Below are 22236 nucleotides of genomic sequence, written 5' to 3'. Positions count from 1 at the left end.
AAGCCAGTCTACATATATCCCTGGTCATGACAATTCAGAGTTCACCTGGGTCATCCTGGGAGCAATGCATTACAATTACCTTAAGTACTAGAAATGGGCGGGGCTTTACACCTAATTTTCAGTGAACAGCTAAGATCACATACTCCATTCCAGCTCTACACCACAAGAACTGTGTTGTATCTACTTGAATCTGTCATTTTACAGTAGGGAGAGATGAAAATAGCTTACTTTATGATTCTTTGGCAGTGATTACGTTCTACAGCACAAATAAATAACCATGTAACACTTCTCAGATGATTTTGTGCATTGATTTATTCACATCTGCATATTTATTGCAGCCGCTGGACAAGGAAGTCAGATACTATAGTATTGATTTTTGACTGTTTTAAGACGAGGGAGAACATTTCTCTTTGTTTGATTTCATTATAAGGAAAGTTGGGCTTTGCTGTTGTCTTCACGACTCATTTCTAAAAAAAGACCTGTGACGACTGCCCCAACCAATCACAGAATTCGTCCTGCCACAGCTGGTAGTGACCCAGGTCATGCACAACTCATATTGAAATAGACCCCAGTCTACCCTGATCAAACCCACTTGACAACCTAGGTCGCGAAGCCGAGTAGATCATGGAGGGTTACCCCATTCAAACACACAGTCGACCTGGGTATAACCCTGATTGAGCCATTGGTGTAAAAGGGGTATTATCAATCAATCGAACTTTATTTATAGAGCACTTTAAAACAAACAAAGTTGACCAAAGTGCTGTACAGAATAATAAATAAGACAAAGTACATAACTCAGAGTCAGAAAATAGAAACAGAATACAAATAAAACAAGTTAAGAGACATAAATCAAGAGAAGACATACAGTTAAAAAAATCAAATGTCAACGTCTGGTGTCAAAGGCTAAGGAGAAGAGGTGGGTTTTAAGACAACATTTAAAAACAGACAGTGAAGTTGCCTGTCTAATGGGCAGAGGAAGATTGTTCCACAGTTTCTGAGCTGCAACAGCAAAGGCACGAGCTTACGCTTTGTTTTTGGGACACTCAAGAGCTGTTGATCAGCTGACCTGATAGAATGGGTTGGTGTATATGGGTGCAGGAGCTCAGAGATGTAGAGTGGGGTAAGGCCCTTGAGGGATTTAAAAACAAATAAATTAATTTTAAAGTGGATCCTAAAAGGTACGGGCAGCCAGTGGAGTGATGCTAAAATGGGGGAAATGTGCTCGTGTTTATGTGTCCCCGTTAAAAGACGCGCAGCGATTTGCACCATCTGGAGATGGGCGACAGTGGACCCATTGACCCCCACATACAGGGCATTACAGTAATCCAGCCTAGTGGTGACAAACGCATGGATAAATGTCTCAAAGAGATGCCTTGGAAGAATTGGCTTTATTTTAGCCAGCTGCCTCAATTGGAATTGATTTAACAACTGCCCTAATCTGACTGTCAAGTTTAAGATCAGGATTAATTTTCACCGCTAAATTAGTGAGGTTTGCTTGATGTATTGTGCCAAGGAACCCATATCAACAGGGGGGTTCCCAGTGGTGCCACCAAAAACATCACTTCTGATTTCCTCTCATTAAAACTTAAAAAGTTAACAGCCATCAAGGCCTTTATGTCAGCAAGACACCTTAGTAGTGGTCCAACAATGTCATTCTTTTTAAGAGGCACATAGATCTGTCTATCATCTGCATGACAGTGGAAGGACATGTCATGCTTCTTAAATATGGAGCCAAGGGGGAGCAAATAAAGAGAGAAAAGCAGGGGGACTAAAACTGAGCCCTGTCGGTACCCATAAGTGAGAGGAGCAGAGGAGGACACAGAGTCACCACAGCTGACACAGAAAGTTCAATCTTCCAAGTAGGACCTGAACCATTTGAGTGCTATGCACTTGATGCCCACCCACTTCTCCAAACAAGAGATCATGATTTCATGGTCCACTGTGTGAAATGCAGCAGTTAAATCCAGGAGCACAAGAACAACACAATCACCTGAGTCTGTAGCTAAAAATATGTCATTAAAAACCTACACAAGAGCTGATTCCGTGCTGTGCAGGGTTTTAAAACTGGATTAGAAAACTTCCAGAATATAATGCTCTTCCAGAAAGGCCACTAATTGGTTGCAAACTATTGTTTTCAAGGATTTTTGCAAAAAAAGGTGGTTTGGCGATAGGCCTGAAATTAGGGAGATCTGCGGGATCCAGCGCAGGGGTCCCAACAAAGATTGAACACAAGTGAGATGCCTCACTCTGTAGCTAAAACGAAGAGCTCAGCACACAGGGTGAAAAAGTTAACTTCAGAGAGGTCGATCATATGGCGCTGAGGTCTGCTTCACCAAACAAAAAGACACTGGACAAATGACTCTTTCTGGAAGAACAGACCAACGGCCAGCAGGCTGACCGAGAGAACAAGGGGAGGAGGGAGAACCGGATTCTGCTCTGACTCATCTGACAAAGGTGAAATTAATATATTATATGCAGTAGACTAATTACATTCAAAGCAAGATATTTCAAGCCTTTATTTGTTATAATTTTGATGATTATGGCTTACAGATTATGAAAACCCCAAATTCAAAATCTCAGAAAATTTGAATATTACATGAAATTAATTAAAAAAATATATATTTAAATACAGAAATATGGCCTTTTGAAAAGTATAATCATGCATATGTATTCAGTACTTGGTTTGGGCCCCTTTTGCATGAATTACTGCCTCAATGCGGCGTGGCATAAAATTTCGGCTTATTGATTACAGAAACAATGTAATCAAGAGGAACAATTGTTCTGCACAGTACTTTTTGCAAGTAAACTCTTGGTTTGTCTTCTGTTCAGAATGAAAAATTTAAAAGCAAATGTGAAGAGTTTAAGATAATTTTCAGAGTTCAAGATTTTATCACTGATTTGTTGAAATGGTTGTTTGAGTTCAATAATTGCAATATCAGTCCAAATGTCAATGAGTGCATGTGTTAAGCAATCGTAAATTCAGTATTGACCAAAATATGCACGGTGTAATTTTATAATGTGACAAAAGGTTGCATTGCTTCATTCTATTATTATTGGATATCATATTATATTGCTGTGTGTCATGTTACTTTTAAAGCCAAAAAGGTAGTATTAGACACACACACACATGTTACTGACTGAAGGAGATTTATTACCTTCACTCTCTGGTATGCAAACAGCAGAAGAGAGGCTTTTTGTGTGGAACATTGTAGAAGAAATTAGCTACATTCACACACGTCATAAAAAAAGAAAGAGGAATGTGTCTGATTTGTTTGATTTAATTTGTTGAAGTTGTGGTTGATTAATCATATAGTTAGTTAGTTAGTTAGTTAGTTAGTTATGTTTTATTTCTGTGTCATGACAAACATTTTGGCCCATCCCACATGGGATTACAAGACACCACAAATTTACTTATTTAACAAACATCTTCCTGTCGCATATACAAATATATATATAAATACATGAATACAAATATATAAAATATAACAACTCCCCAAAACCATAATTACAAAACAATTTGCATATGTCGTTAAACCAAAGACTGTGAAAATAATGTGTTTATCCCAGAGAAATATTTTCCTTGTCAACCTATTTGCGACCATATCTAATAGACTATTCCATAACTGGGCCATACATATCTTCCAGCGAGCCTCACATGATTCCCATCCCATGTCTCCCACTATTGCCATATAAATCCAGCTAAATTGGTTTACTAAGGGCTTTATAACTTAAGTTTAAAGTTATTGTTAATCTTGCCATATATGTGTAACACAACACTGGAAGGGAAACACCAGTGCATCTAGTGGCACGTCTGCAACTTGTAAACCCTTGTGGGATAAGCAGAGACAAAAGGAAAAGACAGCGTGGATGATGACGAGGGGGTGTGATTGATCGGGATAGGAGTGATTTTTTTAATGAAATGACGTATGTCGCTGACTATAAATTGTCAGCAAGGAGGGAATTGGAAATTTAATTCAAAATGACAGTTTAATCAAACACTGGTTTACGTTTTCTATAACTGTATGCTTTTTACATTTTCTGATTTTATACTTTTCACATTCTTGATATATTTTTTTATTTTTCGACTTTCTACTCATATATGGTTGATTTTACATTGATTTTCACACCAATAAATGGTGTGAAAGGGGGGATTTGTGAAGAAAATAAAAAACTTTACATGCTAAGTGCCTAGCTTCAACAAAATAAGGATACACCAAAGCCCTAATTAAAAGACAATCATTTATAATGTCATCCCATATCATGTATAATAATCAAATAATCAATCAGTTATAATGATTATCTTTAAATATAATGGCATGTATAGGTTCTTGACTTCAATTAGAGAGGCAGAAATCTGTGTAGATGTTGGGAGAGAGAGAGGTCAAGGGGGTCAAACAGACCACTCAGGGACAAAGGAATGTAGTTGTTTCCTGGAGGAAAGGTATAGCTTGTCAGGCCGACATCTTCTAACTGGTGAGGGGTTGCAAGGTAAGGGTTGCAAGGTAACCATGGCGACATAAGAAACTTGGACGGGGGATTGCGCTGGAGGAGTGGACACGCTTATGCGCCAACAAAGGGCCAATGGATCCTGGCCCCAACCAACCAATGGGAGAAGGCACACCCCGGAGTAGAATAGAATATCAGCTGTCTGTACTAGGAAGTCTGGGCCATTCTTCTTCGAAACACTTTAATGGAATGGGATCTCCATGATAACTAGAAGCGTGGTAACTATCTAGGTCACTTAGTCCTCTACACACACACACACACACACACACACACACACACACACACACACACACACACACACACACACACATTTTATCAGCTGCAGAAAAACAATACCTCTATTCCAGTCAATATCGCTGTCATTAATGGCCCACACCTGCACAAAACACAAATGGCTGCATTTCTATAGTACTTTTATCCAAAGCGTTTACAATTTGCCTCTCATTTATCCATTCACACACCGATGGCAGGAGGCTACCATGCAAGGTGCTGGTCTGACCACCTGGAGCAATTTGGGACTTATAGACAGGAGGAGCTGGGGATCGAACCAACCCTGGTATTGGTGGACAACCCGCTCTACTTCAGAGTCTTTGGTAGTGCTTTTATCGAATCCATACTGTAGAATACACATATAAATACTTAAAATAGTCAGCCAGGCAGTGTTTATATGTCATTAAAAAGTGTTTTGCCATGAGAAAAACTACCAAAACACACACACACACACACACACACACACACACACACACACACACACACACACACACACACACACACACACACACACACACACACACACACACACACACACACACACACCGTATAAGACAAAACTGCTCACTCACACACACACACAGCTGTCTGTTATCAGGTCTGAGGCAGCCTGTGAGTCAGTGTGTGTCCTCGCAGGCTTGGCAGTGCTGCCCACAGTATCTGGCTTTGTGGTATTTTGTTATCTTGCCAAGCTAGAAATTGGCATAAACCTCACCTGAAATTCATTCTAATGTTTCACTTTGTGTACAGGTTCATTTTTCACTCCTTCAGCTGGTACTCAGTCATCCCCAATGCAAACTCACACATTACGAGCAGCTAATGTATCTCACATAGACCAATGTCTTGTTAAGCTTACAGGGATGTAAACAACACCTTGTTCTGAAAAAAACGTAATGATGAGACCTTGTAAATCCTGAGGCAGCTGTTCCTTTTGTGTGGGTGTTAACAGTTTTCCCCTGTAATATAGGTTATTGGTTTGAGGTTGAGTAAGGGTCTCTGCATAGTTCTTGTGCCGGTTGTTGCACTCTCGCACGTTAACACAACAAAAATGCAATTATTCAATTGCTGCCAGCCTCACAGATGCTGCTCATGCATCGTGAAATCAGAAACATTACAGTCCACTGACTGGATGCAGCTCCTGTTGATTATTGGCTCCTAATCTGAGTAACAAACATTCCGCTGGTGGTCACTGCAAAGAAACTAGCTCTGAGATATATTTAGTGGATTAAAAAGTACAATATATCTCTATGAAATGTAGTAAAGTTAATAAGAAGAAGACTTACTTTATTAATCCCGCATGGAGACATTTTTACACACAGGGCCTAATTTATTCACACTAGCGCAGTTTGCGCTGCGTCTGTTTATGCGAGTTCGGTAATAGCGCATGCTATGCTTCCACATTTTGCGTAGTATTTATCAAACCTGACACCCATCAGGCAATCAGCGCATACTCCGCCCTCCATTAGCGCGCCTCAAAAACAGCAAAAAATGGCCCGCATGTATCTATCATGGATCTTCCTACGGGAAAAAGAAAGCACAAGCTTACATTTAGTGACGATGAAATTGACCTATTAGTGCATGAAGTAACAATAAAATTGAACATATTACAGGGCAGAACATCCACAATCTCGGAAATAAATTCAATTTGGTTTGCCATACGAAATACAATCAACTTGTTATCATCTACACGGAGACAAGTGGAGGAGGTAAAAAAAACAGTGGCAAGACAAAGCGCAGAACAAAAGAGAAGGTAGCGTACAACCGGGCAAAATCGAGGAGAACCGGTTCAGGTCCACCAGAAATAGACACGCTATCTACTACTGAAGAGGTGGTGCAGGAAGACTCGTTGCCGAACAGGTGGAAGTTGTGGACGGCATAGATACTTCTGAGATCTCTGTAGAGAATGAAGGTATGTGTGGTCTGTTATGATAGTGTTGTGTTGGCTTAATGTATGTATACATATGTTTATATCATTTATATGTCAACCCAACCGATGGGGCTAAGTCATTAAAGAGAGTGTTATATAGTTAAATTATCAACAAATTGTTTAGCAAAATTGGAACAGACATGGAGGTGGGTTTTTTTATTTAGTTTTTAGTCTGCTCCCATTGAATAAGGTAAATTTTTACACACAGGAAAACGCGCTTCTTGGTTTAGACCTGCTTTTAAGAGGCGTAGAATTCCCCCCGCAGAATAGAGGCGCACTCTTACTGGCAGTCTTTGTAAATACCACGGAATATATAATTAGGCGCACTTTACGCGTATCCTCCCACCTTTTTGGGTGTAACTCCCACTTTCCCCATGACCCTCCCACGAACGCATATTCAAAGCGCAACTTGTCTCTTCTCGCTCATGTGGCAGGCAATCTGCGATTTCACCCAAGTGCGCCCTGTTTGTAAATAGCCCGCATCGTTTACGTCCGTCTTTGCGACCAATTAGCGCCTGGAAACTAGGGCTGGTCCGAATACCATTTTTTGAGCTTCGAAGCTTCGGTAGTAATGAGCATCGAATATTCGAAGCTTCGGAGAGAGAGGGCTGAACATATTATTATCTCTAATAAAGGCAGGAATCTCTGTGTGTCTGTCTGTTTGCATTTTGATTATTTTGAGAACCTTTCATCCAAACGACTTCACAAGGGAGTGCAGTGTCGTATTTGGTGCAATATAGATAGACAGGCCAGACGCGTTCAGAATTAATAAACTTTTAACCTCGGATCACCGTCCCGTCAGTGGGGCACTTTGTGACTGGGGCGTCGCTGTAACCTCGATAAAACTTCCACTCATAAGCGTTTTTATAACTTTAAAGCATTAAATCTTTAAAATATACAGCCATGTACACAACTGTTGCAAAGTAACAGAAAATAAAACAATTCAGCCGTAATCTGCGCAGCCGATAGTGCATGCATACCTGTTTTCGTTGTCCTTTCAGCAACAAAGTGGTATTTTGACCAAAACTTGATTTTCATAAATCCCCAAGAGTCCAAGGAAATGTAATATCCAAGCTTTATAATACAAAACGATCTCATCGCCTCACAATGTTGAAGTTTCTGGCCGAATCACAACGGAAAATGCTAAACAGTTTTCCATTTCCACACTTGTTATCGCCGCTACCTTCTCTGCCCAGCTTGCTAAATGCTCGAAGTGGACGTCATCGTGTACCGACAGTAGGCTCGTTCAAGATGAACTGCGCCTCGCCTGTAAAGTAGACGAGAGCAGGCGGCAGCAGCCGGGGGCGGTGACAAAAGTCCGCTCTCAAGTCGGACTGTTTTCCAGCTGACTCCAGCAGCCTTCAGGCTGAACAGGAAGTGACACAAACACTGTGGTCCGTTCGGGTCCGATTCTGATTTAATAAAATGTTATCAGACCCATATATCTGCTCCTACACAGTCTCCAGTTGATTTTATTATAACAGAGTAGCTGTCAAAATGCTCTACATGCGATCTGTTGCTGATTTTAATAAACAGCAGACTGTAGATGATCCGTAATCTGAACAGATTTAGTCTCTCTGACTTCTAAACATAATATCAGCCACACAACATGTGTTCTGTACAGAATAAGCCTTTAAATCAGACAAATCACAGTTAAAATCCCTCCGATTTAAAATCAATAAAAAGTTTATACAAAACGTCATCATGTTGAGTCGATTATGAACCAATCAGCTGTTTGATCAGCTGAGAGGCCGGCGTTTCCCAGCATGCACTGGGTCCGCCTGCGTCCGCCTGGCTCTTGCAGTTGGTGAAAAACAACTGCGCTACCTACCGTGAGATTATCGTTGCCCACGTGTGCATGACGTCATAGCAAGTCGGGATCAAATGTCAAATTTTCAAATCAAATACCAACCCACCGAACGAATATTCGAATATTCGGGTCCAGCCCTACTGGAAACAGGCGCAAACGGCTTGATAAATCTAGCCCTCTGTTGTTACAGGTACATACAACACATACATGCCCAGAACCTATAATGCAGAGATGTCAGAGTGAGGGGACTGCCCATGACAGATGCCCCGAGAAGTTGGTAGTCCAGGGCCTTGCCAAAAGGCCTCTTGGAAGTGTCCAGGAGGTGAACTGGCACATCTCCATGTACTACTCCACACTCCAAACATTGGTCCATACGGGGAGTTGAACCAGCTACCTTCCAGTTTCCAAGCCAAGTCCCCTATGGCTGAGCTACTGTTCCCACCAAAAGTAAAACAATAATATGGATGGGGCTGTCCCTAACGATTATTTTTGTCACTGATTAATCTAACACTTTTTTTTTGATTAGTCGATTAATCTAACGATTAATTTGCATATTAATCTGAAGATTTTTGAACTGAACTTTGGTGAATCAGTATTTTTAATTTGTCAGTATCTGGTGTTAGGATTAGGAACTCACAAATGATTGATGGGTTTTTTATAATGGCCGTACATATTCAGTCATGTGAAAAAATTAGGACATCCTATGAAAACGTGTTTTTTTTAACATATTTAGACATGGATATTTAATATAAATTTTAACAATAGTGAGAGATTCAAGTAATATAACTAAACAAGTAAAACTGAAGAAAATACTTTTTAAAACTTTCTGTAAAATGTAATAAATTAAACATGCAATTTCTGGTGAGGACTAAATTAGGACACCCCCACATTTTGTCCCACTTAAAATGGCTGAAATCACACACAGGTGTATCACATCAGGTGCACATGATTGTTACTCAGTATTTTGAAGGAGGCTTGCCCTATTTAAACCTCAGACATTCAGTTTGGTGTGCTCCTGACTGTTGACGTGAGAGTGAACACCATGGTGAGATCGAAAGACCTGTCTGAGGCCTTCAGAAAGAAGATTGTTGCAGCTTATGAGTCTGGTAAGGGATTTAAAAAGATCTCAAAAGAGTTTGAAATCAGCCATTCCACTGTCCGGAAAATAGTGTACAAGTGGAGGACATTCAAAACAACTGCAAACATGCCCAGGTCTGGCCGTCCAAGCAAGTTCACCCCAAGAGCAGACCGCAAGATGCTAAAAGAAGTCTCCAAAACTCCTAAAATGTCATCACGGAACCTACAGCAGGCTCTGGCGACTGTTGATGTGAAAGTGCATGCCTCTACAATCAGAAAGAGACTGCACAAGTTTAATCGTCACAGGAGGTGTGCAAGGAGGAAACCTTTACTCTCCAAGAGAAACACTAAGGCCAGACTGAAGTTTGCCAGCGAGAACGTAGACAAAGAACAGGACTTCTGGAATAATGTTTTTTGGACAGATGAGTCTAAAATTTTGGAAGTGTCATGGTTTGGGGATGCTTTGCTGCAGCAGGACTTGGCCAGCTCACCATCATAGAATCCATCATGAATTCTAAAGTGTATCAGAGAGTGCTTGAGGAACATGTGAGGCCATCTGTAAGAAAATTAAAGCTGAAGTGGAACTGGACCCTGCAACATGACAATTATGTAAATCCACCAAGGACTGGCTGAAAACTGAGAAATGGAGAGTCCTGGAATGGTCCAGTCAAAGTTCAGATCTTAATCCCATTGAGATGCTGTGGGGTGACTTGAAACGAGCTGTACATGCAAGAAACCCCTCAAACACATCACACAGGTTAAAGCATTCTGCATTGAGGAGTGGGGCAAACATTTTACTCTGACCGATGTCAGAGACTGGTAGAGGGTTACAAGAAGCGTCTCACTGAAGTTATTTCAGCCAAAGGGGGTAACACTAGGTATTAGGGGGTAGGGTGTCCTAACTTTTTCCTCAGTTAGAATATGCATTTATGTTGATGTCTTTTGTTTAATGAGTAAAACAATGTTATTTTTTGCTGTTTACCTGCAATTAGATCACTTTCTTTTCCAGAGATAAATAAAACAAGATTAGACATTGACATGTGAACATTTCTTAATGAATAACTTAATATTTAATGGGGTGTCTTAATTTTTTCACGACTGTATGAAGCTGTTCCAAAAGCCCAACCTCTTACTTCGAGGAACTCCACCATTGTACCCAATGGGACCCAACTGCCAGGATTTCAGTAGACCCAGGTTTAGCAGCACCACCTTCTCCGTCCTCAGTACCTCGTTTTTCACCACTATGTGGCGCTACACACTAGGGCTATGACAGTTACTGCATTACCGCGGTCACGTGACGACTATGGCGGGTCTGAGCTCCTCACCGTCATCCCCGCAAAAAAAACATTGGCCATCACATGTGTGCACGTTGTGTCTAATGACATCGATTCATTGATTCTAATGACATGGATTGTGTCTGATGACATTGTGTCTTACATGGATTAAAAGGTTTTCTAAACAAAACTTATAATCAAAAGATGGAGCAAATCCAACCTTTCGTGAGTTGGGGAGCGCAATTTTCCATGACATACACTGTGTAATGTCTTGTATCAGAGAAATGTCTTTGCCTTTCCTATTGTGTATAACGGTAGGAAAGGGAAAGACATGTCTCCGTTCTAAGCTGAGGTAGACACATTAACGTTACAGCTGCAGTGTTTACCACTGCACATTAGCCTAGCAGCTAGCGGAGTTTCCTTCTGTTTATAGCTTTTATAGCCTCCTCTTCAGGAAGTACATCAATCAGTCCCGAAATCACCTCTGATTCCGAATTATATTCCTGTGGAATTGTGGGTCTTGGATTAAGGACACACCCCTGATTTCAGGTTTACTCCAGGTCACAGACAAAGGTCATTTATCATAGTAGTGCCAATTCTATTCAAGTTTACAGAGATATGCATTTCCTTTGTTCTAATCAAGTCTGGCCCAGCAGGGAGTGGCTCCCCAAAAAGCAGAGACAACAGTTACCTTTTCTGTGAGGACAGTGAGTCTTCTCCAGTATGCTAAATGTCAGACATGACCTGATGATTCTTTAGAAGTTAGAGATGGTGTGAGCCAGACAAATGCTAATCAGTATGGTGTGATGCAATCGGTATTGATTCAGTGTTCTTTTCTAGCTACAGTGTTCATTTAACTAAAAGTATATTTTTTAATCAGACATCACCAATGGTTTAACTTTTTACAACCTAACATAACCAGTTAGCAAACTGCCGAGTCGCCCTCTCTGCTCTCTGTCTGCTCAGCTGCTAGACTGGCTGCACTCGGCATTGTCGGCAAACTATTTTATTTATATTTTACTTTATTGACAAAAGCTTTCTGAACTGTCTGTGGAATGGATCAACGGAGCAGAGAGAAACCATTGTGGCCCTAAAAGATAGCAAAACTCAAAGACTCTCACATTGAGCTGAAATGGAAACACTGTGCTGCAATCTCTTTATACAGTCTAAGTTTTAAGCCGATGTTTTTTCGGGAGTAACGCCATTCACTTTACCGACACTATTGACAATAGATACAGTAAAGTCACCGTGTCTCGAGAAGCTCTAGCTTGTTGTTTTATTGTTCACTTTTAACTCACTTTACATCAACTTTGCTAATTCTTTTTCCTCTCTCTTTTCCTCACAGCGTCACTCATACACTACTCTCGGTTACTGCTCGCACTCCTTGCGAGACCACACGGGAACTGACGTCACTCACTTAAGGCACCCTGTCATTCTCGCTCTAACTTACGCAACTCTCGTAAGGGGGTTGCGGTATACCGCGATACTGCGGGAATTTCTTGCTTTTCAACCGTGGTAAGAAAAAATCCATACCGTCCCAGCCCTACTACATACTGCTGTGGCCCACCAATGAAGCCCATGCTCCCAGTAAGCACCCAGATAGTCAGTATGGGGCACTCGGATACTAACTTCGGGGGGCCTCCATGGGGACCCTCAGGGGCCCCTGATGAGGCCCATACTCACTGTATGCACCCAACTACTCAGTGTATGTACCCTTCGCATGCTAACATGTACAGTAACTAAACGTTAACATAACGGTCAACGTTATTTGCTTTTCCTTACCGTTACATAAATACATATTTAAGAGTTTCTGTATGCAGATAAATACATAGTCATAACGTTTTCTAAAGACAAAAACTTATATATTTATCAGTTTCTTTAAAGGGGTGATAGAATGCAAAACCGATTTTACCTTGTCATAGTTGAATAAAGACAGTTTACTGGGTAAATATGACATATATAGAACCTCAGAATCCCATTGACACCTCTTTCTTCTGCAAATCTCACAATTTGAAACTGCCTCTGAAAACGGGCAAATCTCAACGAATCACCGAGTTGATGTCAACTCGGTGGTTCCTCCTTACTTGGCACTAGTCTCTATCTTTGTCACACCCCAACATTTACATAGGCTACACCATTGATCTGAGATCAGGTAGTCTTCTCAATAGGTCGCGCAGATCTCAGAAATTGTATACACTGTCTATCTGCTATTTTATCAATAAATTCACTTCTGAGACTTTTTTATGCGAGAAATAAACTATGTAGAGGTCTAATATGCGCCGTTTCACAAATATTTATGGCTAATTGCAAATTTTGTCCGACTGTGTGTCGGAATTCAGCGGCCGTTGCTGCCTGGGTTACTGCCTGTTCTCCTTCACAGACCTCGGCCCGCTGTGAGCTAGATGGAGCTCCGTCACGGCCGGCAGCCTGCTCGATACCCGCGCAAAGTCACCGTTTCTGGGTTACTGGACTACCAAACGGCGCTGCTCTGGCAGGGCTCCAGGACCTGCATCTCCCCTCTTCCTACTAAATGGCCTGTGTGTGTGAGTGAGAGCGTGGTCAGCGAGCTTGTTACGCCCGCAATCTCTTACCAAAGGTTCCAGTTAATCTTATAATGGATATGTGTGTTGAGTTATTTAAACAAACAAACGGGGAAATAAATGCCTCTTGTCCGTGAGTCTCATTGATAGAGCCCGCGGCTGGATGGAGCTCTATCAATGAGAGCTAGGTAGCCTCCTCCTAGACCTCTAAAATTCACAAAAATGCATTAAATTGAAATCTTTTAGCTTTATAAGACCTTGGGGTAGTTGTAATATAAGTGGCGTGACGAAATTCAAACTGTAAATGTACTATAGTTATGCCGGCAGCCGCGGAGCCCCGAGTGCCGGTAGTCCAGAAACGGTGACTTTCCCCTGGGCATGGAGCCAAGCAGGCTCCCGGGTTCTTGTCAGACTGTCTCGAGCTTCTGAAGTCAAACATGTCTTACCAAATTTGCAATTAGCCATCAATTTTCGTAAAATGGCCCATATGGCTTTATACAGTTAATTTCTCGCATAAAAAAGTCTCAGAAGTGAATTTAATAACGAAATAGCAGACAAACAATGTATAACGTTGCAGTGTCTGAAATATGAAACCTGCTGTCTCATCTCCAATGTATGTGTGAGTGGTTCCTCAACCAATCAGCGCGCAGCTCATCTAAATATTCATGAGCATACCATATTTGGAAGAAAAGCTGTCGTTCCAAATAGAGACATTCCACAGGGATGCATAAGGGCCAAAAGAATAGCAAACGGGACATTTTCAGCCCAACCAATGTTACATATCCTATTAGGAGACCTTAAGGGACAGTGTGAAATACCCTATGTAATCATTCTATCACCCATTTAATACACAGAGACAGTTCACATTATGGCTTTCCCCAGCCCGTCTGTAGGAGGATTAAATGTGTATGTAAATGTAAATGATACAAATGTTAAAAACAAGGGGGCTTAAAACCTCATACTTTCATTAAAAACTTAACCGCTAACATTTCTGCAGCTCGCCTGCCCACAACTGAAAAATAAAACTTTTAAGGCCTTCATTATCAAACTTAAGTGTTTAAACCTTGACTTGTCTCTAATCTCAGTAACGTTAACGGTAAAAACGTTGAATTTAATTAATGTTACATGGCTAACCTGAACTGTGGTATTTTGCTGAGCTGCTTTTGTTTGCTTTAGTGGTGTGAAAACAAAACTGAAGTTGTTAGGGAGCAAGGAGCATACTGCTCAATTTATAAAAATGATTGGAGAAAATGACCACGTATTCACCGGGGCCAAACACTCCGCAAGTGCAGCTTGGAGGTAACAGTATCCAATGAGTAAAATCTTATTTTGATTATCTTCTCCTTAAGGTTAGTTAAATTAGCTCTCACCCTATAAAACGCCCAAAATAATAAGACAACCACAAGTTGGGCCAATATACCCTTTCCTTTGCATTTATGTGTGATAAGTGATTTTCTTGTCTTTTTTCTCTCTGTGATTACGACAATTTGGGAGAAAATGGTCCTGCAGGGAAAGGTGACTCCCCTGCAAGCCAAAAAAAGAAGAAAAAAAACTGCTGCTGCAACCTGGCCGTGGTTTGTCCTCATGGATAAGGTGTTGGGACAGAGGCCTTCAATTAACCCCCCTTCCCTAATTGCCTCCATCCCTGAGGACACATCAGGGCCAGGTACAGCAGTGGGTGACCAGGAGGAGGAGGAGGAGGAAGAGCAAGAAAGCCAGCCAGGGTCAGGAAAGAAAAAGAGAGAGAAAGAGTATGAGCTGATTGGCTTGATAAAAGAGGACATGAGATTGCAGAGGGAGGCAGAGGACAGAAGAGAAAGGGAGAGCAGTGGAGAGGATGGACCGACTGTTGTTAGAAAAATTAATTGATTAATAAAATAATAAATACTTTGAATTGAAATGGGTTGTTACATTGTTTATTCAATTATCTATTTACAACATACACAAGTTTAATCTATTCACAACCTACAAAACCTTGATTAACTATTTCCAAATAAAAAATATTAGAGCAGTTTAATAAATAATAATACAGTTTAAAAGTATAATTGATGTAAAAGGAAAGTATTGTTGTTTATTTCTACATACATATACAAAAGGGTAAAAAAAAAAGGATATTTTTTTATAAAAGTCATACTTTAGGGAGTAATGAGGGAAAGTGGGTGTTGGAGGCATGGGTCTGCTAGGAGAAGTGCCCTGGAGGAGGGTAGAGTGACCGCCGGTAGAATGGGCTTTAGTGGAACTCTGGAGTCATGGACTGACCCAGGCCATCCCAGGTATGTGTCGATGAAGCGGCCTGTCACAAACAGCCTGCAGAATGATGGATGGGAACAGTTTCCTGTTCCTGTAGCACTGACCACCAGGGCCCCCTAGTGGCTTGATGCAGACATGGCAGCCGCTGATTGCCCCAGCTACTTACCTGAAGGCACGGTGTCTTGCCTGCCCTGCAAACCTGTGAGACACCACCTCCAGGTCTTCTGGGGTCTTTAGGAGGTGGATGACCTGGTGGAAAATGGCCACCACCTCCTCAGTAACTCTGTGGACAGTGGATCGAGGCATCCCAAACTCTTTGGAGACCACCGTATGATGTCCAATTTTACAGCCAGAACAAAAACACCAGGGTCTCGATAGTGGCACCATATCCGTGTCTCCATTCCTGGTTGAGAAGGCCCAGTAGCACTGCCAGGGCCTCCCTGCTCAGTCAAAAATCAGGCCTGGTGTCCTGGTCATTAAGAAAACCAGGGACACTTGGGTTGACTCTCACATATCGGGTTCTATGCTGTTTTAGGGGAAGGAGAAGAAAAGGAAAATGGTAAATTAACAATAGCTAGATATTAAGTGAGAGCTTTTTTTAAACACGGTTTGTTGAGTTTTAATTTTCTTTCCAAACAGAGACAGAGGACAATCAGTACAACATGAAAAATGTTAACAGCATTAAGTGACAGCTTAAAGTTAGATATATGATGCTTAAAGGCTTATTGTTAACTATCTAGCTAGGATAATGACAAACCATTTTTTCAATATTAGATATAGGCTATTATATATATTTTTAAATAAAATTATTTCATAAATGTTAAATGACATTAGCAATATAAAGTAGTAAAAACTGTTGACCCTAACTTAACCGTTAGCTAACATTAACGTTAATATATATTAATGTTAACATTACTGTTGGATTAAACGACTTTAACCAATTTTAATTTACTTCTCCATGGTCCTCTCTTCATTTGGAGATACATCACACTTCTGGCTCCAATTCAGCGCTGTTTGACCCCGGTTATCAATTGCAGCTGTTGCTAGGTGACTGGAGCAGCGCTTCATGACGCAGGGGTAAAGGTTTCCGAGACCGCTCGGTTCAGCCTTCATGGGATTTGAAGGATGCGGTCGAGGTAGACCTCGAAGGCTGCAATGTCCGAAAGCTGCAACCCCTGAATTGGGACATAGCTTATGTCTGTAAGTTAAGCTAACACATGTAACGTCGGGCAAATCGTTAGCCGAGTGTCAGGATCCCACAGTCTTCCCATTCTTCCTGCGGATTCCTCACGTCTGTATCCACTTTTGGCTTAATAAAAGCTTAGTTTTCTGGGTCTGCAGCTTATAAACACTTAAGTTATGGGTTCTGTTGGTAGTGAATATAACTAAGTAAAGAACACATCTGCGTTAGCTAAAATGTTTCAAATTGAGAGAAGGTGTGGTTAGTGTTGATCTACTGAATTGGCATATGGCGATGTCCACAGTGAAACATCACGATGTATGTTGACATCTCCTCTCTGCTGCACTGCTTGGCTGGTTCTGATGAATGCATTTGCGCCACCGCAAACCCGCGCCCCAGTGTTGGTGTGGATGGGTATCACAATGTCTGACGTGACATCACTATGGTCTGCCATTGTCGATGGACAAATACATCATCCATAGGACCAACCATAGGTGTCATAGAGGTAATGAATAATTTTACTTAGTTTTTTTGGTGTGTGAGCCACACTGTTTCAAACTCTCTTTCTTTTCTCTCACTATGTCTCTCACTCTCTTGCTGCCCAGTCAAAGTCATTCTTTAATGAATAAAAAAGTACAGTAGCTGTATTGTAAACTAGGCTGGAATACAGGACAATGTTTGAACATCAGGGTTTTTTTTTCACAGCTTCAACACAAAAGCCACAATTTGTGACAAATGACAAAGCACCTTCATGTAGCATCAAAATAAACTGTTATATGAGTGACTAAAAGAGGGAACCAGACACAGGCGCCAGCTCTGTAGCTACTGCAGGGCTTTGATCACCACAATATTTTCCACTGCACCACAAATTTCAAACACTGACCTAAAAACAACAATATAATAGATCAGACAATGTTATAGCCTGATATGCATGAAATCAGAAATCTGACTGTCCGTCATAAATACAAAACAATTACATGATGCCGAGTTGCATGTCAGGTCCTGTTGGAGACGGCTATTCCAAAAGAGCATAGAGTTAAATATCAAAACACACATTAATACTGTCTGTAAATAGGAGTTCAGTTTACTGACGTGTTGACCCCGCAACCTCGTATAATTTTACATACAGTTGAGTTGGCTTTTATGTATGGATACATGAAGATTAGTTCTAACTGAAAGGGCCGAATAGGCACAGACACCCCTTAAAGGGTAACTAACGTTTTTTTCAACCCTATTTTCCTATGTTTTTGTGTGTAAGTGACTGATAATCTACAATCTTTGAAATTGGTCCAGCATTAAGCGTGAACACTGTAACCGGCAGCCACAGAACAGGCTGCAATGTAACCCTATGGGGCAAATGTTCACCGTCAGTTTGGTCCACTACAAGTGCTGTTTTTTGCCACCGACAAGCTCAGATTATTATTCTTAGTGTCTGACTAGACCTTTCGGTTTAACCACTTAACCCACCAGACTCCGAGAGTCGTGATGGTTGGAAAAGCGGTAACCGGCAATTTCCACTGGATGCGGAACGTCTGCGGAACGTCGACGGAGTCATTAGGTTTCCATTAAAGTCAGTGTGTGTATTTCCACAGACTGCGGAACGTCTGCGTCCTGACTCCGTCCCAGTTCAGTCAGTCCGCAGCCCTCCGCAGCAGATACGCTGAGCTTCTATTTTTGACGGACGACGGAGAGCTCCGCAGCAATTCAGCACACGGCAGACAGTGTGGAGAAGGAAGTCGAACACAGAAACAAAATAAATATCCGGTTAATTTTCAAAATAAAATACACCGTGCTCACGGCGGATCATATTTCCCTGCACTACAGCTTGAAAACACAGCACAGAGCTGTTTCCCCTTTACTCCTCTGAATGGAAACAAACTGTTGTTGGTTTTGTGGTTCTATTCTACCTGAATAGAACCACATTCTATTCGGTCCTCGTGACTACAGCTGTCAGTCACGACCGCAGCCGTTCCGTAACAAATCCGGACCCGGTGGGTATTGACGGACGGCGGAGAACGCAGCAGACACGCAGTGGAGCCGGTCCGCAGCTGTTACGCATCCAGTGGAAATCCCCGGTAAGACGACCCAAAACGGCTTTCATAGTTTTATTTTGTTTCGGTCGATTTTGAATGAATTATTTACAAGGAGTCTGGTGGCTTTAGCGAGTGCGATTTCGCGGATGATTTTATGTTTTTAATAAAGAATCTTACTCTTTAACAGAAAAGTCGACCACCTTAGAAATCCTTTCCATAATGTTACAATATTAATCTGAGCCTGTCAGCGGCAAAACAAGCACTTTTGTGAACGTAAATACAAGCTGCACAATTGCCCCATAACTTACATTGTAGCTTGTTTTGCCGTCTTGCTTAATACTCTACCAATGTCAAAGATTGTTGTTCCTATCAGTCACTTACACACAAAAACATAGGAAAATAGGGTCTAGGTTAAAAAACAGTAGTTACCCTTCAAGCTGTGTTGCCTCATTTGGGACTGAAAAATAATACATATAAATAGACTAGATTAATATGTAGCGTGATTAGAAGTGGCCCTAAAATAATATCACGATATTTTAGGGTGATGATAATCTTGAACTTTATTGTTAATATTATACAAGTACATACAGGTGCAACAAAACAAGTTTTATATGTCAGCATAAACGTTAACAGTTAACCGGGAGCAACTTGTCTGCAGTAGCCGAACGAGCAGCATCACCACAGGGCTAGCATCAGAGTAACTTATCCTAGCCTAACTTCTCAGCCAAACTACTATTGCTAGCTTGGGAGCTATGTGGACTAGTTTCAGCAACTGGGCTTCATTCGAGTCCGCCCGGTTTGTCTTAGCTCCACCCATGCTCCATCTCCTGACGTCAGCACTGCCAGTGCCAAGATGGCGACGGTGGGAGCCGCCCACTTTGTGCTTCATTTAAGCTCTTCAGAAACCAATGGGTGATGGACACACCCTCAATAGTTTTAACAGTCTATGCGGCCCACTCAATCACATGCACCGATGCTCGCTCACTCACTCACACTCACACACACACACACACACACACACAGTTAGCTCTCTGGCTGGTACACCCGTTTGTCACAGCCAAAAAATGTGGAGTCAACAACAGAAACACAAAGACAGTGTGAAAATGTGTTTTATTAAATCAGTAAAGCTCACTGAACTGAACTGTGTGTGTGTGTGTGTGTGTGTGTGTGTGTGTGTGTGTGTGTGTGTGTGTGTGTGGTGTGTGTGTGTTAGAGAGAGAGAGAGGGAGAAATGTCTTGCAGGGGCAGAATGCACAGAGACATGAGGCAACATTGCAAGCCACACTGGAAGGACTCACAAACTGCACAGTGTGTTTCCAAACAGTCTCATTCTAATTACACACACACACACACACACACAATAATCACGTAAGCCGCCAATAGCCCTGAGCACTGCAAGATCTCATTTTCCATATTTACAGTATATGTTTAAGACAGACAGCATTGCTCCGATGCAGCACGCATCTCCAGCACACAAAAAAATCCCTTCAAAGATTATTGGTAAAATCCACATTAATTCAGCTCACTGGTCACAGAACTGTGTGTGTATGTTGGATTTTAAAAGCTGGAGCCCTCACCCTGGAGAGAAGCATCAGACTGATTGAAGTTTCAGGAGGACAGAGGGGATGCAGTTCACAGACTGTGTTTCAAATGATGACTGTGATGCTGTATGATGACCACCAACTGGAGGTCACTCCTCACTCTCCTCTTTTATTTATCATCACATATCTGGTGACCGAGCTTGTTATCTGGTTACCATGCGTAAAAAAAAGCTCAGCTGGTTTTGGTTACCTTGTTAACTGGACAGTAGGCTGGAGCGGCTCCCTGTCGCAGCAGTCACGGCTTCAAATTGTCCGTCGTTCCTCTCCTTAAATCCACAGTCCGTATAGTTCAGGTTCAGATCCGCTAATGGTTTTTTTTCGCCTATGTGCCCTCGCTGTATCTATATGTCTCCCGTTTAACACGGTGTGCAGCACGCAGCCAGCCGGGCAGAGGGACGGGAGCGAACCGGCAGCGGCTCGGCTGCTACAGCGTCACAGGAGAGGAGAGTATGGAAAGCCAAAGGGTCCAAATTTGTCACAAATCTCACGGCGTTTTGAACGCCGTTCTTGACGCGTTCTATTTGATTTGTATGAAGTGCATGTACTGATTTAACAGCGTTATTCACATTGTCATTATGTCTTGTAGGATTTTGAACAGCACTGTGTTAAACTATAATGTATTATTGGATATTATTAGATTGTGATGTCAACAATGTATTTTGTAGAAATTGTAATCTGTATGTACATAGTCACATGTCCTTACATCATCATTTTGTGTAGGAGGAATTTGCTGAGGCCCTATCCTGGAAGGCTCACCCAGCCAAGGAGGACCCTCAACAGCCGCCTGTCACGTGCTAGGAGAGTGGTTGAGAATGCCTTTGGCATCCTTGCTGCACAGTGGAGGATCTACCACTGTGTCATTGGAGTGAGCCCTGAAAATGCAGATGCCATTGTGAAGGCAACAGTGGCTCTGCACAATTTTCAGCAGTGGAACTCCCCAGTTGAAGCTCCCTGCCCATTAGAGGCCATCCCCATCCCTGCTGTAAGGAATGTAGGGACCAACAACGCCACCCAAGAAGCCATAGCCACACGGGAGGTTTTCCAACACGTACTTCTCCTCTCCTGCTGCGGCAATACCTCGGACCACAGTGGCCTGACGTCTTTGCAACCCACACCTGCAGCCTGACTTCTGCGGAAGTACACTTATGGTCCTATTTTAACGATCTGCAACGCAAGTATCAAACGTGAAACGCAAGTAGCTTTGTGGGAGGATCTCGGGCGCTGTTGCTATTATACCAGTGGGATAAATGAGTCTTGCGCCCGACGCAAATCTAAAATGGGTTGGTCTGAAGTAGCTAGGTGTGGTTTGGGCATAACGTGAAAATAACCAATCAGAGCATCATGTCACATTCCCTTTAAGAGCAGGCGCGCTTGTTCCATGGCGGATTGCTATTATGAAAGCGGATTTGCCAGCGGGAGCTGTCCGGGATGCGGCAAAGTAATAAATGCCCATCTTGATTGTGTGCCGATGTTGCTGCTCCTCTCGGGCGCATCTCCTCAAGTCTGGAGAGGATTGCTGCAGCCATGGAGCGTGGGCCTCCAAACGCACCACCTGCACCTGTTGTGCCCCTTCCTCCTCCCCCCACTCCATCTCCATCCACCCGCTCCACCAGGAGCGCATTGCGCATTGCCACTCCCGGACCAGATTCTGCCGGAGTGTCCAATCCCACCGTAGTTCAACATCACGTCTCCTTAAGCCCTCTAAAATTTCCTCATTTATGTCATCCACACATCCATGATTCATGGAAATGTTGTGTAAAACACAACA

General features: G+C 42.1%; 1 protein-coding gene across 1 annotated transcript in view; it reads right to left on the bottom strand.

Moving 5' to 3' along the window:
* jupb (junction plakoglobin b) overlaps window positions 1-20921 on the bottom strand; it is a 146266-nt gene extending 125345 nt beyond the window's left edge. The window contains exon 1 of the mRNA XM_039825170.1: window positions 20659-20921. The gene's annotated coding sequence lies outside the window, so the exon portion shown is untranslated. The remainder of the gene's footprint in view (window positions 1-20658) is intronic.
* Window positions 20922-22236: the final 1315 nt, after the last annotated feature.

Source organism: Perca fluviatilis, chromosome 15, assembly GCF_010015445.1.
Source record: "Perca fluviatilis chromosome 15, GENO_Pfluv_1.0, whole genome shotgun sequence".
In the NCBI taxonomy this organism is placed as follows: domain Eukaryota; kingdom Metazoa; phylum Chordata; class Actinopteri; order Perciformes; family Percidae; genus Perca; species Perca fluviatilis.
This window is presented reverse-complemented; position numbering and strand designations above follow the sequence as displayed.